Source organism: Neopsephotus bourkii, unplaced genomic scaffold (genome assembly GCF_033783945.1).
Source record: "Neopsephotus bourkii isolate Nb327-2 ecotype Australia unplaced genomic scaffold, CSIRO-AGI_Nbou_v1 NB_951, whole genome shotgun sequence".
In the NCBI taxonomy this organism is placed as follows: Eukaryota; Metazoa; Chordata; class Aves; order Psittaciformes; family Psittacidae; genus Neopsephotus; species Neopsephotus bourkii.
In genome coordinates, this window is record NW_026901445.1 from 3,623,608 (window position 1) to 3,647,443 (window position 23,836).

The window sequence follows — 23,836 nt, forward strand, 5'->3', positions numbered from 1 at the left end:
GATCATGTCCCTCATCTTGGAGGTGGGATTTGGAAGAACTGAACTGCAGCTGAAGTCAGCTATAAATTTAGCTGTAGAAGTGCTGGATTTATGGCAGCATAAATGAACTCCAAACCTGTCCCACTGCAATGTCTGAGAGAGTGGGATCCATGTGTGGGTCTGAAACTGTAGGAGCCTCTTGAGGTAAGTTTTAAGTGAAAGACAGCCAACTGCTATATCCTACTGCCAGAAGTCTGGAGAGTGGCAGTGATAGCTTATGCATAGTGACAATCTCTTGCAGCTGCATCTACCCCCTTTCTGTGACCAGCCCCACCTGCTCCTTTCCTCAAGCTCTGGGCTTTGAGCTGATGCTTAAGACAAGACACTCTCTTCTGCCTAACTTCATGAGCTGTTCAGAGTAGGTGATAGCCTTTGGTCATGTGGGGTTTTTTTCTTTTGCTTATTGAAGAATCTTATCAAGAGAAGCACCAGAATGAAATCTGGGTGCTGCTGAAGTCAGTGATTAAACTGCAAGTGACTTAGCGAGGCCAAGGTTGCAGCCTGTAAGTTTCTTCTGCAGTACCAGTAATGAATACCAGATACTGACTTTGAAGTCACTTTGTGCACTGGTGATACAGAATCACAAAAAAAGTTGTCACTAGTAAGCAAAAACTCTCAAATACCTGAGCAAGGTTGTAATCATTAATCAAAATCTTCTTTACATCCACATCAGAATGGAGATATATTAAATACATGAGCTAATCTGGTATTTGAAGCTAATTAATTACATCTTATACATTTCAGTGGATCCAGGACTTGTGCCAATATCCTGGGGAAAGAGGGAATATGGCTGCATTACTTTCTTCCCCCTTTGCTGAAAGAAAACAACAGATTTTAAAATTAGATGTCACATATCCTTAGATATATTGTGTAGTTTCCCTTTCTCCCTCTCTATCCTATTGACTACCTCTCCCAGAAGTTTAGCATTTCATCCAAGACACAAATACCCCGAAAGCATAAGTAAGTTATAATGAAGAAAGCAAATATCTAAGAGCTGGGGGACAAATTAGGCTGTTGTTATGATGGGCAATCCAAGTAAGGCAGGGGGCAGAACTTGGCCATGTATCTGAAATCAAGTAGTTGAATCTACAGTATTAGAAGTTGGCTCAGCATGAACGTGTTTCTTAAATAAAGCAATTATAGATATGCTAAAGGAAATGTACAAGGCTAGGCAAGATAATCAGCAAAGCTCCTTGAGCCAATATCCCATATCCTCCTAAGACAAACAATATTTCTATTTGTTGTTTCCTGAGCCTCTTGATAGTCGCTATCAAAAGGCAAGAAGAATTAGAGAAAAGGACTAGAAAACAGCTCTGTAACAGTTGCAAGGGCAGCATTTTGAAACTGGATCCTTTAGTACAGTCTGTACCAGCCGGAAGTGGACAAGTTTTGAAATTAATCGGAGAAACCACATTCACCAAGAGGCATCAAGTGGGCTTTGGGCATGGGGACAGAAGACTTCTACATGCAATTGCAAGGGCCTGGTGCAGAGTGAGAACAGCCACTTTTTCTTTGCCACCGTGTATGGAAAGTTGAGCAGAACAGTTGCTTTTGCTGAATGGAGTCAGTGTTTCTTGCTCCATCTGAACTGATTGACAGAGAATGGCAGAGAAGGACTCATCCGTGTCCTGCAGGTGTATGTATCTAGCTTTTTCTCTGTGTCTGTCCTGTTCCCTTGCTATAAATGAAGAATATTGCAAACTGGAGTCACAGTACATTTTAACTAGGGAATACAAAAGAAAAGACCTGCCAAAATGTGTAAACATGCTGGCATAAAAGAAGGCACAAAATAGGTTCACCCCTTGGTTTCCAAAAGAAAGCTCCCTCATTAGAAAATTGTATGCAATGATGTGTATGGCACAAGCCCAACTGTACCAGTGCTGCTGTCTTCCAGATGGGCCATTAAATCACCCACAGTTATTAAAATACCATGGCAACTTCTGCAAGTGCAGAAATGCTCAGGGTAGCACCATGGCCAGATTCCAGCTCACAGTGCTTCACCCTTCTTGCTTTCTTCAGTCTCCTGCGCTCAGCAGCATTGCTCCACTCCAGCTGTTCTCCTGAGCCTGCAGCTTGAGCACTGGCAGTGCCCAGGACCCTACAGACCCTGCAAATCAGGCTTTCATCAGAGCACATGTAGTCAGTGCAGCTCACGCTCACTCACATTAGCTTTCCCTTTGCAGGTGCATAAGTCAAAGCCCAAGAACCTGCGACAAATGAGGCATTTGAGAAGCAACAGCCCTCTGTGGACAGGAAGCCCTCCAATGCCAACTGCATCTTCCCTGAGGTGTTTTTCACCCCTGAAAGCATGGAAGGAACGTGGCATGCACTTGCTGGCCAGAATCAGCAGTACCATGTGTAGCAATAAAACAGAAAGCAGCTTCACATGCAGGGAGTAGAGTTGTTCCAGGCAGGTCCATTGTCAGCTCCTGGTGGCCCTCATGCTAAGCCGCTGTCCTCTTTCCAGTACCCTATGTCTGAGAGTCAGTTGCAAAAGGACTGATGTCCATACTGTGACCCCAAAAATCTAACTGTATTGTTAGGTTTGGTTACTCTACTGTGAAGGCAAGAATAATTTTATGCACATGTTGAGTGAACTCTTGGGTGGTGGCTGAGTTAACACTGGGATGCCATGTGCTATATGAGCTTCTGTAAGTGCTTGTACAGGGTGTCTATAAATGTTTGCATTTCCTCTTGTTTCTGAGTCAAACAGGCATAGATATTCAACCCTGGCAGCAGCCTTGCTTGCTTATAAACACATAATTCCCATCCCACCCTTACTGCGATGCCTCTGGCTGCAGCTGCCTGTGGCAGACCCAGGGGACAGGGCTGGCTGTGGATGCCTCCAGCTCTCCTGAGGATTCTGTAATCCTCCAGGAGCTCCAAGAAGTCAGCTGATATTTCCTTTGCCTCCCTCATCCATTATTCCCAGTTCTTTCTGTCCTCACAGTGCATTCACATTGGGGCGATGGTGCAATAAGGAAACACTACCACAAAACCTCCAAGGACAATATGTGAAATGAAATATCCATAAAGGAATTCAGAGATATAGCACCAGAAGCAAAATATTAATTCACTGAAAATGCAATTTATTGCCAAGTAGCAATAAAACCAGGACTGATGTCCTCTGTGCATCAGCTTAAGCCAAGGGAAATGTTATCATTGTTAGACTTAATACGCTCATCCTGTGACTTGTTTTTCCCTGTGTGTCTACTGAAAATGCTAAATTGCTAAAAATCCAAGTTTTCTCTTTTTTGGCTAAATGCAGGTGTTACCCACTGCAGGACACACATGTTCCTTACAGACACAGGAGCCCAGTGGAAGCAGATTTGCCCTAAAGAAGATGCCAACACTGTGTAACTCCTTGCTTATCAAACCCAGTTTACTGATACAACATGCAGTGTTATGAGCCTAAACTAAGGACCCTGACAGCATACAGTGAAAAATGAAAACCAAGCCCATGCACACCACTAGCCACAGCTCAGGTGTTCCTCCCTGATGGGAACCTCTCTCTCCTCATTGCTAGAGTGAGAACATTTTACTTCTGCATCCTGCACATTGCAGTCTCCAAGTGATACTGCTACATGTTAATTGGGGCCCTGAAGGTATTCCTTTCCTTTCCTGAGTAGTAAATTATAAAATTAAATAAACTGGCCCACAATATGTTTTTCCTCTCTCCAAATCAAATAGCTCAGAAAACAGTGCTCCTCAATCAGACCACACATGCAAACCTCTTGGCTTTTTTGGTTTGTCTTGCAAATTAAGTGCATTTAGCCACTATAAATACTTGGAACCCTACCAGCAGTTGCATTGGTCAAACTGCAGCAGGTTTGTAACAGGTATGGCTCAGTAATCTTTACAGCTTGTCTTTCTTAAAAAAACTGCTACAACTTTCTATGGTAACATTAGTTCTGGTTTTTTCCTTGTTAAAGCCTATTTGCTGACTTTGATCATGAACCTTCTGTGTCAAGTGGAATAATAGGTATAATGAAGCAGAAATACACCACACACACACACACACACACACACATATTTCTGGGCAACAACAGGATGGGGCAGCAGGATGACAAGACTGAGAGTACATGTGCAGGACTGTACCATTACTAGAAATATTCTCTGGACTGTTTGAAACACAGCAGCAGCCAGGAATAGAAACTAATAGAAACAAGTCAAGTGTTACCTTGCTCTGGTATCCTAATTCTGCCAAAGAAAAAAGAGAAAATATTCTACCTTACAATGAGCTAAAAACTAGAAAGGACCTTTGGATGTTTGGAGTGTTTTTATGTAAGGTGTCCAAGGCACAGTGGCAAAGTACGGTATGTACAACACAGGATATTGTCAAATGTGTGCAACTGAAAAATTATCCTGACAAAATACAGCCTTATCAAAACCAGAAGCTCTCTGAAGGTATCAAATGTTAGGAAAGTTAAATTTTCTAGATGGAAACTGAGAAGAGAATCTGTATGTTGGAAAACCCATTTAGTGATAATTTTTGACTGAGACATACACCCTTCTGGCCCCATATCTGAAATCTGAGCTTTATCTGGAGCTAAGGTTTGGAGTAGGCAGGGTTTCGCTTTTCCTCCTCACCCACCCCTCATTTTCACTCTCTTCCCTCCCTTCTCCTCCACCCAAAGAGCTTAAATAGTGCAATTGGGTGAAAATGGGAAAACCCAGCCTGTGTAAATACACCTACTATTTCCGAGTAAGGGAGACTCAGAAGATAGGGAGATATCTGAGGAAAGAGTATTAATAGACCAGAATCAGAGAAACTTAAGCAAACAGAAATGTTACAGAAAGGCTGGAAGGCCCCCAAAATCACAGAAAGCAGAGAATTTCAAGACTAGTTTGGTCCCAAAATTGAATAAGTAAATAAATACTGTGGACTTCTTGATTAATAGGCCCAGAAACTATGTTTATTTTTCAGACCACCTTCTCAAGTGAAAAGCAAATGTGCGTTTCTACAGAAAAGCCAGGGATGTTTGAAGGATGAAGTGTTTCGAGAGGGGATTTTTGCTTAGGATGTTCGTAGGGTAGCAGTGAAGGAAGAAAACCACAAGTTTTCAGCCTGGCTCTCGTCGCCTTCTTTCGTCAGCAAGGTTTGGTGTGGGGTGGACACACCAGCATGCTCCTTCTTCTCTCAGACCTGAGGAGAAGTGCATGAGCCAGTATGAGCTGGGTAGTGCTGCAAGAGGATTCCAACTGGGGGAAGGTGTCAGGCCCTCCTGGGTAACAGCATTGAGCCAGCTTTGCTAATCCGCTGCTGCCCTTGACTCTCTGTCCAGAGCAAAGCCTCCAGCACAGTACCAGTGGAGCTAGTGCATGTGAGAGCTCCATCATGTGCAGATTTCACTAAAAGAAACACAAATAAAATATGAAATGTTAACACCAGTCCCTGGATGGCTCAGCCACAATGGGTCTCGCAAACACAGCTCAGCAAATATGCCAATTAGACCCTGCATGTTATCAATGGAAAAAAAAATCCCATCTTTCACTGTAGCCCTCTGGCAAAAATAACCTGTGCTGATCTCAAGCACATGCAATAAAATACATGGGTTTATTTTTTTTAAATAACACCAGAATGAACTCTTACTTTAAATAAAACAAACAATTGCTAACGGTTCTTTCCCACCTTCAGTCCCTTTGGCCTTTTTTCTCCCCTTTCCTCCTTGGTCCTAGACATTTTACAAACACTTGTAAATAACCATACTCAGGCCAAACAGAGAGTCATTCTTCATTCTAAACAGGACGTCAGGGATAGTGAAAAAACAATGTTTGTAGCTGGAATGCGTTTTACAAAGGTGGAGGGAATATAGGACAGTTTCTGTGTCTGGAAACAGATGACGGGTGTTTGTTTTTAACGCAGTATGTTAGAGAACAGATTAGATAATAAGTTCCTAAACAGAAGACCTCATGCTCCACCAAAACTGAAATAAACTTTGAAGAGATGTCTCAGTGAACTCTGTCTCCTTGTGGGCCCTCGCAGTGCCATGAGGTCAGAGCTGCAGGGATGGATCATTTCACATCATTTGCTCAGTCAGTCACTGGGCAAGTATAAACAACCCCTGTACTCCGTCCTGATTTGATCAGGAATAGTAGATCTGGTATTCCGGTCTTTCTGGAGAAGTTAATATGCCATTGCTGCAGCTGTGCCTGCTCTGATCAGCCGTGCATTTCTAATAGCATGTGCACAATCATCACCCTGCCTTGCAGGAAGTATACGCAGGATTTCTGAATTATCCAAGAGATTTAGGAATCCTGTTTCCAGGTGTGACTTAGGAGATTTTCTTTCAGAGAAGGCAAAGTCTCATTGAAGATAAGGTTTTCTTAAGTATATTACAAATTGCATTGAACCATAATCATTAGAACTGCATTAACACAGCTTGGCCCAAAAACATTTCTGGATTTTTTTGAGAAGCAAGCCACAATGAAAGAATTAACATGGATCAACCTGAAATATTTTAATTACCTTGAAGCATTTAAAAAGCTCTGAGTCCTTCCCATGCAGGTCATTTTATTAACTGGCAATGCAGTTTTGAAAAAAAAAGAAAAAAAAAAAAAACCAACACAAAAAACAAAGAAAACTGAAGGCTGTCCAGCAGTATAGCTCATTGTTTTCAAAGTTATGGTTGCTTGTTAGCTTTGGATGAAAAATAAAAGCAAACTGAGTTTTATTCCTGATTCATTAGTGGGCCTAGTCCCCTGGAACTTTATTTAACAACAAATATAGTAAATCCATTGTTTTTTAGACTAACAGTTAGATGAGTGGTTCTTCTGTTGAGTTAATAGAAATACTTTGCACAGAGCATCCCTCCACCCCCACACTTTCTCTTATCAAAAATGGATCTGTTTCAATATTATAAATATTTTCCACTGAAATAGATTATTTGCAGTGGAATTTTCCACAGAAGACACAAAACAAAGTGAAGAAGGCCCACAGCATTTTGTACAGGGTTGACACAGTGCCTGGTATCTGAACTGCACCGTGGGAGCCTTACGGGACATGCTGTGCACCCCTACCCAGCAGCCTCTTGTGTGGGCCAGCCCATGCTGAATGACAAAGGGTGGCAAGGGGTGCCCACGAGACCTCATGGGCCATGGGGCACCACAGGTCCTTGTGGGAAAAGGATATGCCAAGAATAAGGTCAAACCTAAAACTGAAGGCAGCTTTTCAGCATTTCTAACCCCACAATTTTCTTTAACAAATAAACTCAGCTAAGTTCTATTTCAACTGCTTGTCCCAGCTGTTTGTTTGTCCTTAGTTCTGAAATTATATTTTTCCCATGGGAAGGACATTATATTTTTCTGTACCCTTTAGCGTCAGTCACTCCCCTGTCCTAAATTTCATTGAAACACCGTAAGCATAAACTTGAACACCTTTCAAAACCTCTGTTCATAATACTTCTTGTTTCTTTCACAGCGTGCTTGCATTTTTTGTGCATCTGCTGAATTCCCACCTGCACCACAGCAATGCATACCAAATCAAAATAATGTGGTCCAGTTTGACAAATATAAACTGAAGTTATCACAAAAAAAAAGAAGAAAAAAAAAAGTATGAGAAGAAAGAGAAAGTTTAGATATCAAATAATGACCATTTCCTGATTTTCAGAACTACCTTTCAGAGCTTTGCAAGCAGAAAATCTCTGCTCACTTTGACAGTATCACCTTAAGCTGCTGCAGATGAGATTCACATGGCCTATATTCTACTTGATTCTTTGGGTTTTTCGTACCAGCTTTCTCTGGGTCCTCTAAAGTGCGTTGTCCGTAGAAACCCTCAGGCTGAGAAGCTTAGGTGGAATTTGGGAAGAAAGCTTTGATTAATTAAAGATTTTTGTAGAATATCTGCTTTCCTTGGTAGCTTTGTTTGTGATTCTTCCTGGAAGGCTAGAAACCTGAAACACCCTATTCTTGCTAGCAAAAACCTTGCAGTTGTCCTTTTTGCTAAATGCTTGCTATTTCCCACTGAAAAATAGCTTCCAGTTACTTTATTGAAGATCACCATAAAAACTCTACTCCTAGTTTACTCCTTTTTCTGGAAATAGCAGGATAAGCTGGTAAGAGCAGTAGCTCCCAGTGCCTCAGAAATACCACTGGCCATCGGGAGGAGAGAGTCAGAAGCCTGTGCTGGGAGCAAGAGCTAAACAGGGAGTGGGGCACAGTGGTACATTCTTCATGGAATCACTCATTTCCATGATGAAACACAGTAGAATGCCTCAATGTTGTGCTTGTGATTCACCTTCACTGACATCCTTGCGTGGAGTCAAGAGTGTACAGGGAAGGAGCAGAGGTTAGGTAGGGCCCTTGATTTAGCATCCTGAACTCCTGAATGGAAAGCAGGGGGTAGGGAATAAGTATTTCCAAAGAGGAACACAATGATGTTATTTTTGGCCTTCTCAGAAATTTCCACAAAGTATACAACTTTCAGCTGAGTAAGCGTCAGGAGCTCAAATAGGAGGCCCTGCTCCACATCAGACTTCTCAATATGTTCACTTCTCAGGTTATTAAGTTTGGTCTTTGCCCTCTTGAGACCCATGAAATGAATCAATGTCTCCTGCCAACCACCAAGGGATTTGCTGTCTTCATGCCTCATTGAGACATCAAAAACTAACTAGTGAGGTGAGAGTTTCTCAGACATAGATTGCACAATACTCCAAACACTAACACTCTATGTACAGAAAAAATACCCCGAAGGCAGATCTCTTCACACTGTCATCGGTAACATTTTCTAGCCACTACTGATCTTTAATATCCCAGTTTATATTTAAACAGCAGCACAAGTAAATGCTGCTTTGCCTGCAAAATATTGTGTGCATGCAGGCAACTGCATTTTGGCAGAAACTGTGTGGAAATGCCAGAATCCTTAGTTGGTACAGGTACTAAACAGATTGAATCCTCTCAAAAATGCTAGTATCATACACAAGAATAGATTATGGCCATTGGTGTAAGTGTGGGACAACTTGGTGAAAAATAAGCCTCAAGTCTTCTCTTGGGTATTCATCAAAATCTTTTTCTTTGGGAAAATATTACTTATCCCTCATAGCATGAGAACTGTGCAGAAAAAGTCAAGTTAGTGTTGATATCTCTCTTGAAACCTAGCAATGATGAAGTTCTGTCAGCAATTTCTCTTGCTGCAATTTGTGAATCTGAAATAATTTGGCACCAATGTTGATGTTTCAAAAAACCCTACACAGGCAGCACAAAGCCCATGTTACCTTCAAATATGCATAAAAACTTGCTAGAAGATGTTCAGAAGAAGTCATTAAATCAGTAAATTAGTGATAGAATTGTGATTAACGGTGGCTGGAAACAAGCCAGAGGTTAACTGGGAATTTCCTCTTCCACATTGAGAGCTGCAAGGTTATGAACATTTGGTTTAATCTTTTTCATGAGCTTAGCAGAGCCAGGCAACCTTTCAGAGAGGGGTGATGGACTATGCAGAATTAAACCATTGGACTCTTTCCATTAACCTTAAAAACTATTGAAAAGCACTTCATATAGCTTGGTTTTTCATGGCAGTTCTGCAGCATTCCCTCATTGGTGTGTGTAGAACAGATGTATTTTCCTCAGGAAACTTGCTGGCATCAACATCTGGCCCATGATAACTCCAGGAACTACATCTAGAAGCCTTTGAGGGCTGTTAGCAGACCATAATTTCAGTCTCATATCTCACCCTTATCACTTATTACTTCCTTCAGAACAGAGGCTTGATTTCGAACTTGGACTTGCTTCAGATCAGTCCTGTTCCCCTAGTATAGGAAACATCCTCCAACACCACCAGAATCTCAGAGCAGACACTCTTTAGCCACATTCTAATTTACATAGCCTCCTACCACACTGATCAGTGTCTCTACTGTGAGTTTATGCAGATACCCATCACCATGCCTCTGTGGCCACACAAACTGCTCCATCTACTCCATGAAAGTGCTTGCTGTATAGTTCACAGTGAGTTCAGATAGAGAAGCTCCAAACACTTGTCTCTCTGGTTTCAGGTACATGTGTAAGTCCATTTGCGATAAGGCAGAAAAGTGTATGTGCAGTGATATTTTAATTCATGAATATCTAAACTCCAATCAAGCATCACCCTGAAAATGCAGCCTCCCATAATAACATTTAAGTGTTACAGGTTACTGTCTTAAGTGTCAGCAATTGGACATTAGCAGTGAAGACACCAACTTCACACTACCTTATCTTTCATTACTTTTACCTATTGTCTGAAACAATGCCGAAGGAAAGACAGGAAGTAGTTAGGTTGCTTTTTACTTACATTATCAGAGCAAATCTACATTTTCCTGTTAACTTCCAGAAAATCATCAACATGTTTTCTGGTCATTCCATCTTCTACGCTACAGCGTCTGATAAGCTCAAGCACAAGTCTGGATCAGACTTGTGAAGCTTAAGTGTTATCAGAGTGACCGATCCCACACTGGGATTCACCAAAGGGTCTTGTTTGGTGCATTTCTTTCATGAAAACAGAACACTGGAAATTTTTATCCCATCTGTACTGCATCTCTAATGCAAAAGACAAGGGTGTATGGAACAGGACATATATTCAGCATTTTCTATAGCCAGGACTAGTCTGACTACAGCCTGGAGGATGCATCACTATTAGTGCACAAAGGGCTGAGTAGACCCCTGCCCATGGTATGACAAAGGAACATATTCCTTAGAAGCCTGGCACAAGACAGCTGGGGAAAGGAGACAACATAACTATGCTTCTTTGAAATCATTGCAACAACATGCACCACACAGGTCTGGGTTCTTCACTTCTGCATGCTGTAAGCTTTCATATAAACAAAACCTGAAGCCTGTCTCACCTCTCAATCTGTTTGTAGCAACATAAGAAACTGTTCATCTGTATAACAAAGCATGTTCACCCATAGAATGCTGATCTTGTTACAATAAGCTTTAGACAAAGCTATTTGTTCTAATTACTAATTTTGAAATGTTTTAGCTGTACCCATTCCCTGCAAAGTACTTTAGTCAACGTAAAGCAAAGACCTGGAGACTGAAGTGCTACAGCTCCTTAGACCGAAGCAGTAGCTTGGAAAGGCAGAGGAGATGTCTTAAGCTGCTTGATGCAGCCAAAAAAATGATCACTGACCTCAGAGAGGCTGTGTGAAATGCCTCTGTTCCCCCATTTCTGCTTTGAGGAGTAAAGGACGGACACAGATTCCAGACCCAGAGAGGAACAGGAATTTGAGACACATATTTCCCATCAGCCTTTCTTGTCTGCTCACTTAGCGGCTCCTCTCCCAGCCTGCTGGCTTGCAGTTGACTCCTGAAGCACTGAGCCCTCCCGTACAGTGAACAGGCAGTGCACACACTCAACCTGGGGCTGGCAACTCCATTAAGCGCCTGCAAATGCTGTAATGCTATTACGATATGAGGCTTTTTGTGGCTGGATGCCAAAGTCTACTGGCCTACCCTTCACTGTAGTGAGGATAAGAAAAGCTAACATTTCACTCAACCATCAGAAACATGAATTGACCTTGATAAGTAGATGAGTGGAATTTTTCAAATTTGAGGTAATAATAGTCACTGCCTCCATGATCACTGGTGGTATTGGGAGGTTTAAATAATCCATCTTTATAAAGCTTGTAATCTTTTCCTGACAGGCACTATATACAGTGTGCAGAATATTAATATTGCATTCAGTTCTGGACAGCTCAGTAACAGTAGTAAGAACAAATTGGAAGGAATTCAGAGAAGCACAACAAAATGATGGAGTGGCTGGAGAGACTGATTTATGTGGGATTATACCAAAAGAATTGTGTGTTCTAATCTATCCAAAATGCAAGGGGGAAAGGATGATCTGTGGACTGGTAAAACAGGCACCTTTGGATGAGACACTGCAGGAAGAAAGTAAGTTATCTGGTGCTCTCAGGATGTTCAATTAAAATCAGCAGGAGGAATTAAGTAAATGCAAGTTAAGGCAGAACATCAGGAAAGTCTAATTTTACTGTTGTCCCCCACATCAGCTGGTGAAAATACATTTCCCAAAACTGAAGGGGTGGGTAAAATGTTAAAGGCTAATGAGGAGATAAGGGGAAATTAGGAGATAGAAGAAGCAATCAGCAATACAGAATTAACTTCTGAACCTCCTGTTGAGGACTCAAGTGATCATTCACTGTAGGAAGGGAAGAGAATATCAAGAACCAGTAGGGAAGTGCTGAAAAAACATGACCAATTTGGGAAGAGACCCACAAGTCATTTCCCAGACACTGACACAGAGAGAGACAGCAAAGTTTGGCCACGGCTGGGGTTCATGCTCCTTGGGTGTCCTGACTCCAGGTCAAACCTTTCTATCAAACAAGCCTGAACTAAAGGTCCAAACTCCAGAGGACAGCCAAAATCTGAATCTTAAGCATCCAGCTCTGTCTAGTTTAAGGTGGCTGTTTTGCATATTTTAAAAGGAAGTGATGTGTTCAAGACAGGGACTTCTGTGCTCTGTTGATCCCTCTTTCCTGGCGATGACAGGAACTTGCAATGCAGCTGTCAAAACCCCCAACATAACATATAGTTCTCTTTGGCAAACTTGCTATCTAGAAACATGTGTGCAGAGGAACACCCACCAAGGGTCTGTGCTGTGTCCAGGGAGGGACGGCTCTCTCCAACAGGACAGCAAGATTCTCTGGAAGGGGATGAGTGGAAATCATGGACAAACAAGAGATCAAACAGGCCTTTTACATACTGCCCAGAAAGCAAAGGTTTAGTCACTCCACTCTGGAGGAGGATTGGGATACCCATGACCTCTGCACGGCCACCATTTGTGAGGAAAATGCATACTTCGAGGAGGCTGAACAAGCCAGAACTTCACATCCCAGATGCGGGCTGTGGTGCACCTCACTGCTGCTCTCTGCATGCAGCTCTCCTCATGGGGAGAGGAGAGGTACACAGTGAAGCTATGCTGTAGGGGTGTCATCTTTTCAAGTGTCATCAATTTCTTTTAGATTTAGGAAATTTTAAATAAAAATTCTTTTTTAAGAACAAACATTTTGAAAATAAAACCAGTATTTCTGTTCATATTCTCAGTTCTCAAGTATTAATTGGACTCAGTTCTACCGTACTTAATGCAGGACATTGCTCTTTTCATTTTCTTTTGAATGTGACAGAGATTTTGCTCAGCCCTTCACCATCACTGGAGAAAGGAACTGCATATTAACCTCTGAAATATGCAGCATTAGTCCTGACAATCGAGATTTCACTGTGACAGGGTGGTACTCCTTAGAGAGCTCAGCATAGTAGGAGAAAGAGGACTATGGCTACTCACACCTCCCTCTCTGGGCCAACAATTATTTTTCTTATGAAAACCTGATTTTTCTTTCACTAAAGGGATCTGGTAGTAACTGAGCTTCCCCTCCTGCCCTTTCACACACGAGAGCACACAGTTCTGGACAGTTACCTCCCAAATGCTCCTTGATATATCCCCAAAAGCAGCAGCGCTATGATCTCCTGCCACTGTAAGCACCACAGTGATCAGCAAATATTGCTGATGAGAGCAGTCCATGGCCCACACACATTCCTCTTCAGTGACACTCAGGCCAGCTGAGCCAGGCACATACTGTACTGAGGAGACTTTAAATGGATCCTGACACAATCAGGCACTTTTTCTGCTCCCAGCAACAAAGTGGACAGAGAGAAGGACTTTGAACCCTGTAAAGTAAGCTACTGTATGGATATTTCACTCGGAGTAACTGTTCTTTGCACAATTCACACAGCTAATGAAGTTACACTGGTGAAAAGGTTGGGGAATCCTCACTGGATCTAGTTGATTTACATCAACATACAAAAAAAATTATATTCAAGTACCGGTCACCTTACAGTTGAATATGAGGAGATAATAACTTTGGAATTAATTAGGACAGAGCTTTTCACCATGAATTCCCATGCTTTTGGGGCTACAGGTAACTAGGACCACAAAAGCCAGAGTATTTAGAGTAGTCCCTTGCTGTAGTATGCAACACGATGGCTCTTTAAGTCTTCACCTTGTACCCTTGATTGTACCCTCAAGTAAAAGAAAAAAAAAGATGAAAGAGAGCCTGGCATGTAATCTTTTCCTACTAGAAATAAAGCAAACTAGAAGAGGAAGCTGATCTGGACACAGTCAGTCATTTAATTAATTGAACACTACAGAAGAGATGTTGATCTTTATAATATTTTCCTGCCCTTCTTCACTTGTATTACCAGACAAGCGAAATTTCATCCCAGCGGCTTCTTCAGGAGGCAGCAGTTATAGATTCTGCAGCAGGGTTTCCTACCACATCACTGCAGAGCAGACCCTGAATCTGCACACATGGAGCCATGTAATGCTGATCACCGGCCACAGCTGAAGTACGATCAAAGCTTCTGTGATTAAACTACAACAGGAATTTGCCCATAACACCATCTGTGTTGGCTGGAACATATGACCTATCATCAGCCATATATCACTTGATATCTTGATCCAGCAGTGTGCCAAAGGGGCACTCCTGCTAAATGAGTAGCCCCACTGATTTTAGTAGGACTACTTACGAAAGTACTATTTAAAGATGTGCCTAAGTATGGCTCTAGAGCAAATTTAAGACTGTTGATTCATCAGCAAAGTCCTCATTTTGATATGGTAATAATTTTTATCAACACTTTTCATTGATTCTGATTTACACTAATTGTCAAACTAAACCCTTTCTTTGATTACGATTTTGATTAGGATTGAGACAATTTTTCTGCTCTAGGATTTAAGGTTTGAGTTTTAGCTGAGGTTAGAAGTCCACCTCCATGCATGATCACGCAGAAACCCACAAGAGTGCTCTAGTCCCCAGAGGAAACCACCCTGTACGCTGATGATTACTGCTTCTCCCAGGGACATGCTCACCTGGGGCCAGTGGCTGCTGACTTTCACACCACAAGTGCAACCAGTTTGCCTGGCCTCTGGCAAACTGCAGTAATGACTATCTGTGTCAGGACACTCATTTTGTGCATTATGCTGACTAGTGTGTTATTCATACATCTTGACCAAAATAGTCTTGGCTTCCACCTACCTTAAAGTGTAGGTTTATTATATAAACATTATATCTACCAAAACGTTGTGCGTTATCCATTGAGACAGTTCAAAAGTCTTGCCTTGTGCAAAAATGGTCCTGACCCTTGAGAAACTCTGGTCAATCTCAAAACGATTTCCCTCATTAATGTTTTTATTAGCTGCCTTAGTCACTAGAAGTCATCAGCAAACCTATGCTGCAATTACAACCAAGCTTCACCTGATCACTACAAACTGAAATTAAGGCAATGTGGACCTGAACTATGTAACATGTTAGTTTTGGCCTCCTGTATTAAAACCTTCTAAACTCTGCAGCAAGCTTTAAAACAATCACATTTCCTCAGGGCCACCAGAAGCAAACGTAAATACAGAAGTTCAAAAGAAGAATCCAGTTTTCACAGCTGCATCTTAGTTAAATTAAAAAAAAAAAAAATAGAAGAAGAAAAAAAAGAAAGACAAACTGGCCTAAAGGTTTTTGAAAATACAGATGAGGGCAGACAAAGTAATTGTTCTAAAGCTGTTCTGGATGTTTTAGGAACACTATCATTTCCAGATTTGAAAAACTATTTTCCTTTTCTAAGAAAGCATCTTTTAACAGTTGTGTAAGACTTTAAAACATCTTGGTTAGAACTAGTATTGAGGCTTCAAGAGGCAATAAGATATACCACAGTTAGAAAAACATGCCATTTTGGCTATAGTGTATGACTAATTGATTTTTGAGTATTGCCTAATTGTGTGACACTGGTTAACCAAACAACAATGGCATTTTTTCACAGGCTCTGATATTAGCTCAGACCATTCTGTGACCTCCCTCTGTTGAGAGACACACTGTATTTTTGATCATAAATCTAACAGAGTAAGGGCTGGAAAAAGCATTCCTGCTCTGGTTTACCATTTTAACTGAGGTTAAAAAATTCTAGCTGTTGTCGTTTATATAGGGAGTCGTATCTTTTAGTGAGAGCTATGGCTTGGAGAAATGTGGATACCAAAGCTGTGCTGATGGGCTCTGTGTTTATTTAGACACAGCAACGGGTTGGATTCCTGGGTACAGTCACACTTCAGCTATAGTTAAATTCATCTTTGATGGATTCACTAAACAGGGAAAAGATATTAAAACCCCTTTATATTAAAGGGTATTTTGAATATCAACATCTTCAGGTGCTCAAATTATTCTCTGCACTTCCTCCATGTCATGGATTCTGAGAAAAATATATTATCTTAGGCAAATAAATTTCCACTGAAAAATGTGTATTTGTGATGAAAAAAATGTAGAAGTTTATACATTAAATAGATTCTGAGATAGAAAATCTTGAGAAAGATTGACATTTTGCAGTAATATAGTCTAAAATACAGGGGTTTACTTTTAAAATTGTTACTAGTCCTGCAAGTTAAGAAAATTATTATTAAAGAAAAATTCAGGAGAACAAAATGAAAGAAAACACAATATTCTACAGGAAGATTTGATTTATATCTTTTAGTGGGAAAACTAAACTTAATCATAAGCACTTCACTGTGATTTGAAAACTATTTCATTTCCTTTGGCCAGTCAACAGAGAAACTGATATTCGTATTTTCACGAGCACAATCCTGATAAGATTTAAAGCACCATTTGTTTGGGAGTGTGTGCCAAGAAGCTAACCTGAAAAATTTGAAAGCAGTTTTACGTTCTTCTGTGCAGCCTCATGTTGAGGTTCCACTGAGGAGGAGAGATGTGTAAGTTACTGTTTGTGAATAGACTGTGAAGAAGATTTTGGTCTGGTTTTGGAGGGTTATTTTCTAACAAAATAAATCTCTTGTAATGTGTTTGGCAATCTCAATTTGAAATACGTTCTTTGATTTACTTGGGACTGAGAATCTGCAGTAAGCAGGTAATTACCTGGGTATTAGAGTAGGGCTGGGACTGCTTTTGTCGAAGGAAAAGGTTTTCCATTTAACGAAGCATCACTGTTAGTGCCTGGTACACAAATGCCCAAGTAAAAATAGTATTTGCACATTTAGTGTCTCTCTCACTGTGTTTAACTCTTCTGATATGTTTTTGTTTGCTAATAAGGGGACTGGAGAATCCGCAGGAGTAATTAATGAGTTGCAATGCAAATCCCCATTTCAAAACTGGTGGATAAATAAAGCTCCATCCTCATGACTAGCAGAAAATGGAAAAAAAAAATAAAGACAAAGAGAAAAAGAAAAAGAGAAAGTGAAAAAAAAAAAGAAAAGAAAAAGAAATAAAAGAAAAGGGAAAAGGAAAAGGGAAAGGGAAAGAATAATAAATAAAAAATAATAGGCAGAGAACAATGTGTTGATCACAGAGTGAGTCTGTCCATGGTAGTAAGTAACACAACTGTATGCATTTAACCAAATGAATTCTCTAAAGGGAAAACGCCTCTCTCTGAGGTAAAATGAAATTCAAGAATTCCCGTATTTTGTATTTGATTACTTTGCCATGTGTTCTTCTGCTTTGTTCTCCATGGGTGTGTGTGTGTGTATCCTTGGTATCTGTGATGAAACTGGACTGTGAAGATGGAGGGCGCGTTCTTGAAATGGTTTGTGGGAAACTGGCTCACTGTCATGTTACTGAAAGCTACCTGGCTGCATCCCAGGTCCTGACTTGGAAACATGCCTTAAGGAGTCTTCCTGGCTTTTCCCCAGTTATTTCCCTAGGTGATAATGAAGAATAAAAAGAAAGAGTAATACGCTGAATGTAAGGTGCATTTGCTGCCCGTAACATTGGCTGCAGCACACATGGCATGAACTTCCGCAGAATACGATGTAATGGTCTGGTCCAACAGGGAAAAGACCATAAAACTCCACTGCAAACACTTGTATAAATAGGACTTTTTCTGATGAAATTGAAACCATATTTTGACTTGCTTTTAGAAAAACAAATCCAAAGAGATAGTTATATATTGAAAAACCTTAGAGCTTTTCAGAGCCAAGAAATCAGCTGCTGGCTTAAAGAGTTGGATGGCAATGTGAAACATGTTGACCCATGCTGATTCTTTTAGTGCTCTGTGGCTCAGCAGCATATTCATGTGATTTTGCTTTCCATCACAGCCATTAAGATGATCTTGGGATCAGCAAATACAAAACTGATCCTGTTGCCTCAAACACACAGGTTTTTAATCAGATAAAAGAGAAATCCCCAGGAACTATTGGCAATATAGGACAAACAACACACAGCCAAGCTTTGTGATAGGGCCAGGAGACCATGGTGGCACAGTTATGCTTATCATGGGCATATAAGCCCACAGAGCATGCTTCAGTGGTGTCAGCTATGTGCTTCTCTCCGGGGATGTCAGTTGTGCCTACGGTTTGCTGGTTGGCAAAAGCTAATTCTGACCACAACACAAGGGATGTGCACCAGAGGGGTGATCTGCCAGAGCAGCTGTCCCTCACCAGAACCTGGCTGGTTTTATCACTTGTGTCTATAGCCATCTCCTTCCAGGGGCTGGAACTGAGGCAGCCCTCAGGAAGCTCTCCTCAGTCAAGAAGTTAAGAAATGCAAAAGGTACCTTCTGAGCTTCCCAGAGACTTCTGCTGGCAAAGTGGACACCCAGGTCACAGTCCTGGGTGATTTGCTCCTAGTATATCTCCTGTGACTGTCAGTGAAGGCACCTACGGCCAGAGCCATAAAGTATATGTACAGTATATTAGCATCTCATTAAATACATGTACTGGGGCTCTTAAACACCCTGCTCAAAAGGAAGTATGTAAGATGTGTCATATTATCCAAACTTTATCCATGCTGCTATGATGAGGTGTGACAGCCTGCAAATGGAGCAAGAACAAGGTCTCCAAGGAGTTTTAGTATTGCTTTATTTTTGTGTGTTTCAGTAGCACCTAAAGGCACTGAATGAGATCCAGGTCCCTGCTCAGAAAAGCTTACCAACTTAGGGAAGACAAAAACTGAGAAATACATAAATTAAGTGACTTGCCACAGATTATAAAGCATGTAATAGTAGTAGAAGAAAGAGAATCCAAACCTCATCCACAGTGCCATCCCAGGTTTCTTTCAGAACAGCTTATTGTAAGTTGAGTTCAAGAGCTTCACAGCAAAGAGAAATGTCCAGTGATCCAGAACAGACAATCAAATGTGCTTTGCAACTGTGACTTTGGTGCTAGGATTTTGGATGGTGATCTGCATTTTCTATGGACTGGTTCTACTGAGATCCAAAACTTTTAGCCAAGGCAGGTCACATTGAAGGTACAGCTGGTATGGCATCCAAAGTTACTGGCCCATCTGTCTGTAATACTGTGGGGAGTTGTTTTCAGTGCTGGTGAGATACCATAACAGCTCTTACAAGTCTTTCCATTGTGTTTCATTGCAAAGATAAATGTATGCACTGAGTGACTTTACACTGTAAAAGATTAGGAGAACATGGAATTGTGCATGTTGGGCTGTAAGACTAGTAACCTTCCAGCACGCCTGACTGCAATCCTGGAATGAGAAGATGACCATCTCCTCAGTCAATCTTTCTCATGTTGCCTAGATGTAAATCCTCTTTAGTCCTGTCCAGCACCTGACGTTCTGGAAAGCGGATGGTGTTTGCAGACGTCCTTGAAACATGGTCCAGTACAGAGTGCCCAGTGGAGGACAGTGCTGGCAACAGTGATGCTCCTTTTGCACAGTTCTCATTCAGCATTTATCCACAGATCCAGTGGTTGCCAAAAGGGGGTTTCCACTGCTGACTTCCCAGTCTCCTGTTTCTGTCCAATCCGGTGATTTATTACTCTCTTGTGAATATCTTGGTGGGGGTAAGAATTTGGAAAGACATTTCCAGCAGGACATGGCCAAAATTACTGAAAAGAAAACAACACTGCTGGCAGGCCTGACTTTTAACAGCATGAACTGACCACCAAGGGGAGAATGAGGAATCCCAGGGCAGTGCATTTCTGAAGTTCCTATGGGCCCACAACATCAGGCATGGTCTGACTCTTCTGAACAAGTTCATGTGAATGAGGTCCATAGCCTGGAATTGCTCTGGGGGCTGAGTCAAGCCAGGAAGCATCTCTATTCTACTATCACTCCAGGCTTTGAAAAACTGCTGAGACCTGTATAGGTACTATGGGGATCACACCTAGAGCCAGTCCCTTGCATTTCTTGGAGACCTGTATGTGTGCCACAGCACAGCCTATCCTATGAGAAGAGAGGCACAAGTGAGCATTCAAAGACAACAGCAATAGGTGAAAAGGCATACCTCTTATTCCCCCATTTACTGATGCTGATTTTTTAGACTTACTTACCCGTGTGTTGGATTTGCCCCAGAATTTGCAGCTAAATGGAAGGGTGGGTATGAATGGAAGAGGATTGCAGTCCCTGATGTATAGTCTTGATCTTGCACTGGGCTATGTGACAGACAGAGACACCTGCAGTGTTGGGTTGGATGATCCCATGTTGAAAGGACATGTGTGATATGTCTCCTCCATGAAGGAAGGAATAGGCTATAACACACATGCATGCATATTCTCCCTCCTGGCTGCTTTGCAGCACCACCTTTCTCTTCAGCTTTGGGCCCCCCAGGTATTCCTGTTTTGTGCAGTAGCAAGGAATGATTTGACAATATCAGGGAAATGGGAAGAAGGAGCTAATGAAGAAGCAGGACAACAGCTTCAAGTTCATGCCACCACCTTTTTACTATAGATCTATACCTGGCTAAAATGAACATAAGAACAGGTGCTACAGCAGCTAATTGAACACACAAGATGACATGCATGGCCAATCGAGAGTGGGATGTGTCATGCTGCCAAACGCCCTTCGCAGAGCAGCCAGATGCCTTATCTTCACCTCTGCAAAATGTAGAATAGGGTACTACTGGAGAGAAGCTTCTTCTGCTGTAGATACGAACACAGATATGTCATTATCTGCAGGTTTAAATGTCCTGTGTGGGACCTTTTGGGTTTGTGATACAGTCTTTTGGGCAGCCATTCATTCAGACAGCAGAAAATATACCTGATTATCATCAGGACATAAAGCTGGCTTGGGATGTCTGTGCTGGAAGTTTAGCAGTGCCCCCAACCCATCAGTATATTATATTCACTGGCTATGCTGTGGACCAGCCACAGTGAAACTGTGGAAAAGTGCGAAAGTGGAACTGTGGTTTTAGACTTATTCAAAAGCTGCTCCTGAAAATTGATGGCTCATGCACCCATGCTTGGAGCAGTATATTTTCCCCATACTTTTCTCCCTCAGACAAAGGTAAAAACAGCCGTGAAATGCTGTTAACATACTACAAAATGTCAATATGCTTGAACAGAGAAGGCAGCTCTGGCCTTAGTCTACCTTACGTCTAGATGCCAACAGTTCCCTGTGCTTCTTGATGGGAAGCCTGAGTTAGCTAAAACATGTCATGAACAACTGTGCTGTTATTAAAAGCTTTTAGCAAACATCTCACCTCTCATTCAACAACTGCTAACAATAGCATCTGTGACAGAAGGATTGTGCATCCTTCAAAGTATGGTTTTTGAATGATCAGCTTTGCAGAATGTAGGCTACAGAGCATAGCAATTGATTCAGCAGGCTTGCAATGACACCTTATCGACCCTCAGTGTTCCATACTGACCATGCAAGGCCAGGCTAGAGCCTTTAAGCCTCTATGGCTCATTCCTGAGAGCTTCCAAAGCAGGTTGAGTAGCACCAGGTGGCCAATGTTCTTCTTACAGCTGTCCTGATTACTCCTGTCTTTTACATAACAATCCTGGGCTGTACTTTACAAGCTGAAGCTGGAGCAAAATGCACCATAGACTGAGTGAATCATTGCACAGTGAGCTCAGGATACCAGATCTGCCCACTAGCTTCTCTGCAGCAGAGCAAGCTGTGGAGATCACCACGGCCAAGCAATGGAAGGGTTTCCATTGCTTGAATGCTCCTGTGGGATCCTTGTGGCTATAAATCAAACAGATTTTAAGGCCTCCATGGTGCTGGAAAATGTTCTTTCCTCCTATACCTTGAGCTGACAGGGTCTAAAAACTGTGAGTTCCAAAGCATGCTGCAAAAAAAAGCCTTCGGCAAATAGTTCTTGGAGCAGTTGGTGCAGTGAATGATCAAAAGGTTACCAGTCATGGTTTCCTGGCTGAGCTCTTCTGTGGTTTATTTTTTAAATAAAAACAGATTTTGAGGTTTTAAGAATATTATTCATGTGCAAGGCACCTAAAAATTCTTTACATTGTTCTCCTTATTATTCAAATCAAAATAAAACCACCAATGAATCAAAATTGCCTGTCCAGTCCCAAAATCTGATTGTGAAAGCTTCATCTCTCCATGTGGTCTTGTAAACCACAGTAAGCTACCAGAGTTTAAAGCTGACTCTTTCCAGTACCACAGCAATCAATCCCTCCTGCATTTAACCATGGTTATTTTGTAACACACCATGACAAGAGCACATTCTTTCCTTATAAAATAATTGACTTCTCCATATCTCCAATGAGGTTTCATCTTCCCAGCCTGACCCAGTCTGACAAATGCCCTGGTTCTACTTAAAACAGCAGGTCCAGTGTAGCTAATTCAAAGCACTGCAATTAAGTGGGAGCAGCCTGATTAAAATGTTGTCCTTAATTATGTGTGATGACAAGGAAACCCCATTTTTATAGATTCTCTTTGTGACAGGGCCCAGACTGCCTTGCCAAAGTCCTAATGCTAGACAGCAGGAAACTTGGCCCCAAACCAAAAACTCAGCAGACACTTCCTTTAGACAGCACTTGGTGCACAAAGTAATCTGTCCTTACCCATGTATATTTTAGGCAGACAGGCTGAAAGTTAACACAGGCTTGAATAAATCCGGGGACTGGTGTAGGAACTCATGTTATCTTCAGACAAGCCTAACCCCCAGGTCAGCAGGAGTCTAGAGTATGGGGTCAGAGTAGGACTAATGCTTGTAAGTATAGACCTCATTAAACTTACAGCATTGTTTACATCAAACTGCTTCATTCATGAAATGATGATGCTGCCAAACTTCCCATTTTTTTAATGAGAGATGGGCAAGGCAACTTGGGCAGCAGTCCAGAGGCCCCTCAGGCACAAGTAAGTTTTGATAGATTAGAAACAAGATGAATCTCCATGGGACGGTATTAAAGCATCTTTTATTATGTGCAAAGCAGCCTTTTAACTTCCCAGGAGACATCCCAATCTCTCCATGCTAGTGCTAGCAAAAAGCTTTCAGCATTAATAACACCTGGAGAACTGCAGTGGTCTGACAGCTCAAGGAGAACAGATTGGCAAGGGCTGTCTGACCTCCTAAAATAGCCCATTTGGGTCAAATGGTGTTGTGCTCTGCACAAAATTACCTCCTTCCGAAACCAGTAGGAGCTTTGAACACACAAACGTAGAAGCATACAGACTGAAGGCAGTCTGTTCCAATAGCCCTAAGCATGCTTCAGCAGAGAAATACTCGTCTCTGAGTGCTGGAAGTGTAACCGGTTCCCTTACTGGGCTTACGCACTCTTCAGAAATACAGTAGATGGAAAGGCAGAAATATGAAGCTAAAATCAAAAGGCCAACAATACATGAAACTGTAGGTAGGATGGAATACAAAACAATGTAATACTATTATATAAAATCAATGTTATTGCCTTAACTGGAAAATGTAAAGTGGGCAGGTGGGAGAGAAATGAGCTATACACTGAGCTTTTTTCCCATCCTCAAATAGGCGAGTGATTTGAGTGTGCAACTTTTATCCTGAAAGAATCATCTAGAAAAGCCTTCCCTTAGATTCACAGAACGTATTTTTTGGTCATCTGGAAATGTTTAATTTTGGTTGTAAATGTAAATATAAGGTATTTGCTACACAA